The sequence below is a fragment of the Macaca thibetana genome, chromosome 8 (assembly GCF_024542745.1).
Source record: "Macaca thibetana thibetana isolate TM-01 chromosome 8, ASM2454274v1, whole genome shotgun sequence".
Taxonomy (NCBI): domain Eukaryota; kingdom Metazoa; phylum Chordata; class Mammalia; order Primates; family Cercopithecidae; genus Macaca; species Macaca thibetana.
Genome location: NC_065585.1, coordinates 125,294,371 through 125,304,138, shown reverse-complemented (window position 1 = coordinate 125,304,138; position 9,768 = coordinate 125,294,371). Strand labels below are relative to the sequence as shown.

Here is a 9,768-nt window from a genome sequence, read left to right as displayed (position 1 = left end):
GGCATGCAGTAAATATTTGCTGGATAAATGAATGAATCGTTCCAAGCTCTGTTAGCGCAGTGCTGGACAAAAGTAGTGTTCAAAACTTATTATTGAATGACAGCATGAGGTATAAATATATACTTTACTGTTGGAAGGGAACCTACATATAGCTATGCTACTGGGGTCAACTTTACCCCATTCCACACCCACATCAAGCAGCCTCCTGAATTGGTGGTAGCCGCCAAGTGTAAGGTGGAAATGGACATGAACAGCACTGGCCCTGGGAGAGAGATTCAACCTCCCTGTGCCATTCCCGGCCTCCTGCTGCTCCCACCCAGCTAGTCAGCCCTGCAGATGAAGGAAGAAGTGGGCATATGCCTTTAGTGATGGCGGGGGGTGGGTGTCAGAGGAAGGGGGTGGAAATTAGTTTGGGGAAGGGAACCAGAAATAACAATGGATTTGAAAAGCACCAGTTATAAAGCAATGGCTTCACTGAATTCAACCTTTTAATGGGATAACCTAACAATGAATTTTCTCATTGTTTCCCTAGTACATGCTCTCTTTGTTGTATTCATAGAATCATAAAAAATATGAGGGGGAAACGAACTGTAGACATACTTGGTGCCAACACCTTCATTTTGCAAATTAAGAAAGAGCCCTTTATACCCAAGCATCCTCAAGTTACACACTCACTACCGATGGGTGGGGACATTGTCACTCTTCCTGCCCTTTCACCTAGTCTAGTCCATCCCCATGAAAGGAATTCTGTATTAGTCCATTTTCACACTGCTATAAAGAAATACCCAAGACTGGGTAATTTATAAAGGGAAGAGGTTTAATTGACTCACAGTTCTGAGTGGCTGGGGAGGCCTCAGGAAAGCTACAGTTATGGCAGAAGGCAAAAGAGAAGCAAGTACCTTTTTCACATGGTGGTAGGAAAGAGAGACAGCGTGAAGGAGGAACTGCCAAACACTTGTAAAACCATCAGATCTCAGGAGAACTCACTCACTATCATGAGAACAGTGTGGGGGAACCACCCCATGATCCAATCACCTCCCACGGGGTCTGTCCCTCAGCACGTGGGCATTATGGGGATTACAATTCAAGATGAGATTTGGGTGGGGACACAGAGACAAACCATATTAGATTCTGTCTGTAAACAAGTTAAAGATTAAACAAACTGAGCTGGTACTCCAGGCCATACCACCATGCAGGGTGTGGCTGGCCAGCCCTGAGGGATGGGAGAAGCAAAGACTAGGAAAGAACAGCCAATGAGGGCTGTCCCTGCATTCCGTGGTGACCAGCCTCTAGCAGCCCAGCCCCAGAGTAGTGAACAAAGTCAGCTTCCTCTGGGAGTGCTGACCTCCTATGGGAGGAGCAGCTGCCAGGGTGCCTGTTAAATATGATGAACCCCAAATTTCAAAGGGCAGGAACAGAGGGTTTGGTCAAGTGGCAGACACCAGTGTGGCAGGCTGGCAGGCTGAAGACTGCAGATTGCAGCATAAACAAATACTGAGGAAGTCAGGAAAAAGGTCAAACTGAGCCATTAGGATTGCTCTGCTTCAGTCTCTGGTGCAGGAACTGTAAGCTTCCAGGAGACAGGGACATGGATGAAAACGGATGGACAGGAATGGAGGGATGGGCTTGGCTGCCATGACAGGGGAGGCTGTTGAGCTGGTGAGTCTGAGGAGCAGCAAAACAACTCCAACTGAATCTCACTCCCTTGCAGTGAAAAGCCAATCCCTGCATTTGTTCAATACCAAGGAAACATATGCCAAGCTCCTCAGTTAGGCACTGTGAGAAATGAAACAGACACAGGCTCGACTTCTCCTTCAGGGAGGAAACTGATATGAAAATAACTAATGTTGACCTCAAAACATGTTTCTTTTACTGCTTGTTGTAACGAACATTTAGTTTTTGTATCCTGGCAAAGAGAAAACGGGATTCTGACTGACACTTCTGAGAACGCATCATCGTGGGTGACATTTGAGCTCTCGGGATTTCTACAGGCCAAGATGTCTGAAAAGGGTAATCAATTCAAGCCCTAACCTACTTTTACATTTTTACTCCCGTCACTCTCCTGGAAGCCACCCCTGGTCTGAAGTCCTTCCACCCCTCTCTGTGGTCACCCCAGCTCATGTTTATTCCCGATCCTAATTTGTGCTTTTCATGTCCCAAGAAAGGCAACATAGGCCTAGAGAAGCATAAACAAATTTGAATTCATTTTTATATATCTGTTAAAATGCACCTTTTCTGTGAAACCTTTCTTCAGGTCACCCAGACACAAATAATGGCTTCTTCATTTGTGTTCCAATTATACCTAGTATGCCTGGCCATTTCAGAGTCTGTCATGGTGTGTTATTTATTTGTTTGCCTCACTTAATCTCTGACTAGGTTGTGAATGCATTCAGTTAATCAGCACTTACTGGATACTAACCATGTACCTAGCATCTGCTTGATAAAAGTATATAGAGATAATACATTTTTGTTAAATGAACCTACAATACAATGCGCTGAGGCTATAGAATTCACTGCACTGAGACATATAGATAAGAAAAAATGGAGTTCAGGAAATGGCTACTTTGGTGTGGCTAATGCAAAGAATTACAGAATTATGCTGAGGGTTGTAAAATAACAGTCAAGAACCAAAAGTCAAAAGGCAAAGTAACAAAATTGACTTATCTATCAATTTTATGCATTGAGCTACTGTCATGGTTTTAGTTACATACTTATAGCAACTAGCTATACAAAACATAAGCATTCTGTTAAAATCATTTAAGCTAAGTTTTGAGACTTCTTGTTGTGCCACAATGCTTTTTGCAGCCTTTTTAGTAATTTGTTCTAAGGTGGCTTATTAAAGAAATTGTATATATCTATCTGCATAAATCTCATAACTGGGGGCATTATACCCAGGAGGCTTTGTAACAAGGTATCTCAATATCATCCTAGTAATTGTCTTTTAATTTTGTGAGAAGTAGGAAATTCTTTATGGTTGGGATGGCTAAAAAAGGGTCATACAATGACCCAGGAAGCAAAGTCCCTTATTTTGCCAGCTATTTAGGCATCTGTGTGCCTTTGGTTTGGAGGATCTAACTTAATTAATTTTTCTTTCACCAACCAAGAAGCAGCATCGATAATTTTTATCCCTCAAACTTGGCCCTTACATTCTCACATTCCCATCTCTTCTGTGATAGTGGCTGGGCCTAGAGGGAAGGTGCTTACACAGTTTTAGCAGCGGAGCATTAGCAATGAACATAGATCAGGCTCAGTGGATTCTGAATGGTTTTTAAGTTTCAGATACATCAGGTAGAGAGGAGAAAGGTAATTTTTGTTGTTTTACCCAATTTTGTAAGCCATGCATAGAATTAGCAATGTTTTAAACAAAAAGGACATAAGTGCTGCCTAGCTCTGACAATGAAAGGAAAAGGACACTCATAGGTATCTGGACAATTCAAAATTATCTAGCATTAAGGCATAAAACAAAGTATATTAATTCAGATGAAGGAAAAATTGCTAAATCAATAGTTACGATTTAACTGGCCCAGTGTCATATGAAAGCAGTTTATTTTGACGGTCATCTTCTCCCAGGTCTGAAGATGAGGCTTTGGTTAACTTGAATTTAGTGCCAGATACCAGGGTTGATATTTAAGATTCAATAGAAGTCAAGTGCCCCCTTTTAGATGAGACAGGTGTACCCAGGGATCAAAGCCTTGCAATTTAACAGCGCAAAGATTAGTTGACGGGATTTGATAAAGATCTTTTTTTTTTTTTTTTCTGGTAGCATTAGAGTTCATTCCAATGTGCCTTAATATAGGTGCTGGCGCTTGCCCACAGTGCTTTTGATATATAAGGCCCAGACATTCTTCCAGTTTTTCTTGAGCAATGACACCAGGAAGTTGACAGCCAGGTGAATGTTTTACACAAACTCATCGTCTGTCATCTTCACATGGCCAACAGCCACAGCCAGACATACCACTTTCTTCATATGGAACTTGATTGTGGGCGTGGCCTCATCCCCTTTAGCCACCATGGGTTTGTTGTATGTGAGCAGAGAAGGGAACTTTCCTGCTTTATTTAGACCTGAGCCGAGGATTCGTGGGATCTGCTTGATCAGAGACTCTGAAGCCAAAAATGCATCATACTTCTTGGCCAGCTTTTTGACCAGTTTATTCTCATTGAGTTTTTTCATCATCATCATCTCGATGTTCATGTCGGGGATACCTATGGCCCTGGCCTCATCACAGTGCTGTCGGTCCCCCAGGGAACACAGGCAGAACTTGGGGTGGGGAGTGGACTTAAGCCTGAGAAGCATTTGTCCTTCTAGGGGTCACAGTTCTTCAAGCTGATCTGCAACTCTACTGTCTCCAAAAACTTCCGGCACTTGTGCTGCTTCCTGTTCAGGACTTTCTGCACTGCCTGGTACAGAGTGTCGCCAGAGACTTTGCTCTCATGGCGTCTCACGCAGCACTAACCAGAAAACAGCAAGACCTCCTTTTAACTGAGGGAATCTCTCAAATGATATCTAATCATCCAGCTGAAAGCAGTGATATTGGAGTTTATGACTTATTTGGAAGCTGTAGAAAGATTTTATAACCTCAGGGTGATTCGATTTTATAATTTTTGGGGGGGGGGCATTACAATCCTTGTCTCTTTGAAGAGTCAAAACACTTTTATGTACAGGTTTATTATTATTCACATGCCACCAAGATTCATCTGGGTTTAATCAATTTGCGTTCGTGTTGATTGCCTATAGATTTGGATTTAATTCTTCCATCATAGTTTGTATCTTCCATTCACCTTAGTTCCTAGGTTTTATTCTTTCTCTCTGCCCTCCTGCTGGATTGAAATGTTTCCACCTCATTCCATGTGTTTCCCTTTTAGTTTATACCGTTTCTCTCTTTTGGTGGTTATCTTAGAATACGCATATTTAATTCTAATTTTTACTCCTTACATATGAAAACCTGAGAATAATTCAATTCCAGCCACTTCTATAACTTACGTATCATATTGTCCAATATTCTAGATATACCTTGATTTGTAATCCTACAAATTACAAAATGTTGTTTTACACCAGCATTGACCAATAACCTTCTTTGATATATAAATGTTCTGTATCTGTGCTATCCAGTGTGTTAATCACTAGGGTCACTGGGCACTTAAAATGTGGCTAATACAACCCAGGAACTGAATATTCAATTTAATTAATTCAATTTATTAATTGATAATTTATTTGAGATGGAGTTTTGCTCTCTTGCTCTGGCTGGAGCGCAGTGGTATGATCTTGGCTCACTGCAACCTCTGCCTCCCAGGTTTGTGATTCTCCTGCCTCGGTTCCCTAAGTAGCTGTGATTACAGGCAGCCGGCACCACACCCGGCGGAACTTTGCATTTTTAGTGGAGACGAGTTTCACCACATTTGCCAGGCTGGTCTCAAATTCCCAACTTCAAGTTGGTCTCCCTGCCTTGGTCTCCCAAAGTGTTGAGATTACTGGCATGAGCCACTGTGCCTGACCAAGTTTATTTAATTTAAATAGCCATTGATGGCTGCTGCCTACCAAAATGAAGACCAGTTTCATGCAATCGGCATGTTTAGATTCAAAACATCCCCCTTGTCTGTGCTTACCATTTCTTTGTAAAATCATCTTCCTTCTTAAGTTTCATTTTCTTAAGAGATAGGATGACATGAAGGGATTTTTTTCAGCAAGCAAAAATAATTAACAATTGGCACTCAAAGTGAAAAATATTTACAGGGGTAGTGAATTCTAGATTTCTCCTTTCCTCAGCAGTTTTCGTTTTTCCAGCTTTCATTGTTGCTGTTGAGAAATCAGCTGTCAATCTGTCTTCCTTCTCAGGGCACCTGTTTTTCTTCTCTGGCTAAGGACTGTAAGATTGTTGAATCCTGTTTTTATGTTCTACAGTGACGTGTAGATACCCCAGGGTGTGTGTTGTTTCCAAGAACTTACTTGGAAGTTGTTGGAAGCTGTGTCACTTTCATTCCTCCAGCAAACAGATTCAGAGACTAAGTGAGGAGTGTAAAAGGGCTATCAAGGGCTAACACCTGTGAAAGACAAGGGCCGGAAGCAGAATGGTACCAGGAGAGCCTCACAACATGATGCAGAATGGACAATCTCAAATAACTCACAGGGATCCCTGGAGCAGTCTGCCTATTAAAGGAGTGGTTAGTCACTGGCTGGAGGCCACCTACGCAGTGCATGTCCTTAGTTCAATGGCTGAGGCAGATGCAGAAGGCAACGGTCTGGACTGTCAACAGTCTACACTCCTTGCAGCTGAACGGCCAGTTATTTCTCAAAAAAGATCAAGAGGTGCATCTCCATGGCTGCCACAGGTTTCCCAAATCTCAAGACTGTTCTCTTTCACCAAGTTGGGAAAATCTCAGGTCAGTCATCTCTTCACTTCCCACCAACCCAGTCATTCGTTAAAAAAAAAATCTATCAAGCATTTTCAGTTCAGCCACACCAGAGAGGCTTCTGAGAACATCTAGCATGCTACATTATCAATTCGAAGTCTGTTTTAAATTGTGTACCATGGGAAAATTACCCATTTTATTAAATATTTAGGGAGTGAGGGGCCTCATGTCTGAACAACTGCTCAATAAGTGTGATTTCCTCACTCCAAGACACTTAGAAAACACCAGCCACACTGGACCACTTCTGCAGCAAAGCACTCACCTGGGACAGAAGCCATCTGACATCTGCTGTCTGTCTTCACCCCTACCCCTCTCATTAGGTAACAGCAAAGCTCCCTCTACCCCCACCCAGCTCCACCCTCTGCCAGGAAACTTTTCCTCCCTGACTCCAGGAGGGTAGCGAGGCATGTCAGTCACCGCCCCACAATTGGAGCCAGCAACTGGTTCAGAGGTGGCCATGTGGCCCAACTCACAGCCATGATCTGGAAAGGTACAGCTCCCTTCCACCCTTTGAATTCTGAGCTGTAAAATGCTTCCCCGGGCTACTAAGAAAGAGAAAAGAAAGAGACTCAAACAGGCAGAAGCCAAGAGAGTAGAGAAGGCCATGGTGTTCTGTCCCGGACACACGGTGCCTGGATGGGCTCCAGGTTCTCCCGAATGCCAGGTGCCCATGCACCCCAGGGATTGTCCTCCCTTCCAGTGAGTTTTGGACTAATGCGGATAATCGGCAAAAGACATTCTCTTCCTGTCCTGTGGCCCCTGTGAACACGGGCAGGGGAAGAAGGCCTGTGACTTTCTCACCACAAACTCCTCCCACCCACCCCTACCAACGTTCCTCTTCCCTGAGTCTGCAAACCTCTGGGAAGCTCTCAGGCCTCACCGAGAAGACTATAGAGGGCTGGATCTGGTTCACTCTTTCCCTGGGGTCTGAAGGATCTGCGCCCTGTGTTCAAGGACGACGCTGAAACATTCTTTTCTGCGTGCCTGATCTGAGGCCTCACAACTCAGATGAACAAGACTGTGTCCCTTTCACATGGAGAAGCCGAGTTCCACAGAGGTTGCGGGAGGAGCCGGCATCACACAAGGACTCGGAGGGGCGCCTCGAGACTCCCAGGACAGAGACGGCAGCCCCAGGTGGGAAAGGCCCAGGCCAGGGACACGCTGGGCCTGAGGTGGGGGAAGGGAGGAGTCCTCAGGCGCCCCCACGAGGCCGGCGCGCTCCGGGTCCGAGACGGGATCGCACGCTCCTTGCGGGCCCCGTGCAGGGAGCGCGGGACGCTGGCCGCCTTCTTCCTGCGCAGGTTCTGGCGCCGCCGCTTCTTCACCTTGTCCGCCCAGCGCTGCCCCCGCATGCGCCGCCGCCACCGCTCCAGCACTTCTCCTTGCGCCTCAGGCTTCTATGGGAGGCGCTGGGGGTTCCGGATTGTTGCGCCGTCTGCCTGGTTCGGCAGGTCTCTCCGCTTCCGCTTCACGTTGGCCTCCAGCTCTCGCGCCTTCCGCTGGTCTCGCCCCCGGGCTTCAGCAGCGTCCGGGCTTCCTCCCTTTCGGCTCCGCAACGCTCCCCTTCACCTCCTGCCTCTTCCTCCTCTTTGCGGCTTGCTGGCCGACTCATGGTCACTCACTTCCACCTTGTGGACTACCAGCCCCGACGGCTCTTGCGGCTTCTTGCAGGCCACCTCGGGAGTGGGCTTAGTCGCCGCCCTGGCCCTCGCCCTCTCGACCTTGGCCTTTTCTGCATTCCCTTTTGCCGCAGTTCCTTCGCTTCTTCTAACGGTACCGCTCCTTCTCTCGTCGCCTTTTCTCCAAAGCGCTTGGCCTCAGCTCCTTAGCATTGTTCTGGCCCCAGGCCTTCTGTATTTTCTCCTGCAGTCGAAGTGGTTTTAATGTATGGGGGAAAGAGAAACATTCCATAGTCCTTTGATGAAATCGCTATCTTCTAGTGAGCCTTTGCCCTGGGATATGACCTTCGAAAGTGCTTCTCAGCATCCATTCCCCCGTCCCCTCCACTTAGGTGAAACAGGAATGCTAGAGGGGTTGGGCTGAATGTTTCTCTTACCTCACTTCAGTTAAGCCCTTGTAATTTCCCTTGAGGGAGGGAGGACCAGAATGTTCTGGACTTACATCACAATGGTTATTTTTCTCCGCCTTCTGCTAGGAGCATGAAGAGACTATTCTCCAGCATTCGCAGTGAGAACTTGGTGGGGATCCTGGAGGAAAAACACAAAAGTGTAAAGACCCCATGAGACTGAGCACCCAAGAACTTGAAACTCTCAAGCTTGTCTGCACTGAGCCTCAACAATTCATGAATTATTACATGTTCCTAAAAATACTGGCTTCATCTGTGGTCTTCTAAACCTGGGCTTTAGTTCCTAGAATTGAGAATAAATTGCGATTATCTGTCTTTATCTGTCTGTTTTCAGGACAGCACTTTGCTCTGTGACTTCAATTCTATCATGGATCTCAGAAGATTTATTTTCAGTTTGTTTAGTTTTCTCATTGATGAGAAGATGGGAGGGATAATCCCAAACTTTACTTGTTAAAGTGAAAACCAGAAGTTATGCTAAATGTTAAAATAGATAATAAGCATAAAACAAAACAAAACAAAATTAGCTTGGATATAGAGCCCTTCTTCAGAGAAGATCAGGAAAGGAAGAACATTTATTTCTTTCTCTGCAAAAGTGTAAGTTTTGTTGCTGTTATTAGCAAGGAAACAGAGTCAATTATCAAACTTTAGAATCTTGACACAGAAGTGAGTTAGCACTTGTTAGAATCTTTAAACTAGACATAACTAACTCTAATGCTTTTCTTTGAAGACACAAAAACATGCTTTCTACTTGTATAAGTCACAGTGAAGAAGGAGCTTTTCTTTATGGTATCACTGTTGTTATCCAGCCCATCTCTGTATCTCTCACTTGTATGGTAGGAAGTGCTCAGTGACAGCTCAGGTATTCCCCAATTCTCCTCCTCCTCCACATGCAAAACTTTGATGAAGTAAAATTTTGGCTTGAGTCTTGATGAGCACCGTGTGGGAGGCTGTAGGGTATTGTCAAGCTCTCTGACATCTCAAACCCCCAGCCTCAGGTGTTTCTGCCCTTGGACACCAGGATTCTTGACTCTGGTCTAACTCTCCCTTAGTCACAAGTCTCCTCATCTCATAGTTTCCCATGAGGATTCTTGCTGGACATCCTGAAGAATTTCAGTCACAATGACAATAATTAGAGGCAATCTCAGAATTATACATGTGCCAATCTGGATGGTAACATTTTAATTCCAGGCATCAAGTTTCCAACAATCAAGGAGAAAAATGACCATAATCCATTGAAAATTCCTCTCCTATACTGCATCAAAAATGGTCCAGAT

At 44.9% G+C, this 9,768-nt stretch overlaps 1 pseudogene; it reads right to left on the bottom strand.

The window, feature by feature from the left end:
• Window positions 1-3,527: 3,527 nt before the first annotated feature.
• On the bottom strand, window positions 3,528-4,509 carry LOC126961454 (60S ribosomal protein L10a-like; annotated as a pseudogene).
• Between the last annotated feature and the right edge of the window lie 5,259 nt (window positions 4,510-9,768).